Raw genomic sequence first — 1,332 nt, 5'->3', positions numbered from 1 at the left:
CCCCCCGCTCCACTATCTCTCGAAAATGGGTGGATATCTGCTGACGTATGCTTTATAATAATTACGGACTAAAAGCTTAATCCCCGTCTGTTGGGAGAAGGCTAATCACACAGATTTGACTCAACCCTTCACCCAATTAGGCAACGGGCTATTTGGACTCTATTAGTTTTTTTTCTGGATTGGAACAACAATAAATAAGTTCTTAGTGTATGAGCACTAGACAGCTGCACTCGCGTGCCCTGTATTCATCAAAATGTAACACGGTGGTGCTCGTGCTGTGGCCTAATTGGCCAAACTATTCACACTCGTCACTCAATACTTCTGATGGATTCAACCTCTGAGGCTAGGATATAAATAGACCAGTAGGCTAGTGCTCAGTTGGGAGCCTGGAACATGAATTGCTTTTCAGTGAATGAAGTGGATATTTACATTGCCCCCCCTCCTGTCTCTGTCCATTCCTGTGCATCCAAACATCTCACGCTCTCTCAGAGTGTTTGTGTTTCTCTTGGTTCAGTCTGCCCCTTTGTGGACATTTAAAGGCATTACAACCCGAAACAACATGTCAGTCCTTTTCCATATGCTAGACCTACTGTAGTTAATGCCTCAGCCAATTAAAACCAGTTTATATCAGGGATTTAGCCTAATACTTTAAATTGCATTACACAGTCCCAGTAGAAAATTATATCTTTATTTATCCCTCTAGACTCTCAACGTTTGACATCACTGTCATGTGAGGTCATGGTTTTTCCTTACCCAATGTGCTTTGAAGCAGGAAAACATACATGTGTACAGTGGATTAAACAAACCTCATGGCAGCAGTAGTTTCATGCTCTATACTACAAAAGCTTAAATATTAATATTTAAATGTGCAAATCTGAGCACCAACACAGTCTGGAGCAGCGCCCTGAAGCAGGTGGGAGTTTTGTGTTTTGGGTCTTGCTTTTATTTTCAACATTAATATGCGTTCCCCCAGCCTGCCTATGGTCCTACAGTGGCTAGAAATGGCGATAGGTGTAAACCGAGCCCTGGGTATCCTGCTCTGCCTTTGAGAAAATGAAAGCTCAGATGGGCCGATCTGAAATCTCGCTCCTTATGAGGTCATAAGGGGCAAGATTACCTCCCCTTTCTCTGCTGTGCCTGCCCAGAGAATTTGGCCCACCCATGAGAGAGACACATCATGGTTTCAAACGAGCAAGTGGCTGTAGGTCAAGGCCAGCCCCCCAGCCCCCCCCCCCCCCCCCCCACACACACACTTCTCAAAAGCAACAGACTCAGAAATGTGTGCACGAGTGTGTGTGTGAGCATGAGCAGTGATTGACACGTGTATGCATG

At 45.0% G+C, this 1,332-nt stretch overlaps 1 protein-coding gene across 3 annotated transcripts in view; it reads right to left on the bottom strand.

Moving 5' to 3' along the window:
- The window catches only part of lgalslb (lectin, galactoside-binding-like b), a 17,525-nt gene extending 17,381 nt beyond the window's left edge, over positions 1–144 (bottom strand). For 2 of the 3 annotated variants that reach the window (XM_032541125.1, XM_032541123.1), the window contains exon 1: positions 1–144. This exon is cut by the window's left edge and continues 185 nt beyond it. The gene's annotated coding sequence lies outside the window, so the exon portion shown is untranslated. The other variant, XM_032541126.1, reaches the window with a different exon arrangement.
- Between the last annotated feature and the right edge of the window lie 1,188 nt (positions 145–1,332).

This window comes from Etheostoma spectabile, chromosome 17 (assembly GCF_008692095.1).
Source record: "Etheostoma spectabile isolate EspeVRDwgs_2016 chromosome 17, UIUC_Espe_1.0, whole genome shotgun sequence".
NCBI lineage: Eukaryota > Metazoa > Chordata > Actinopteri > Perciformes > Percidae > Etheostoma > Etheostoma spectabile.
Note: the sequence above shows the minus strand (reverse complement) of the source record. Positions and strands in the feature narration are given on the sequence as shown.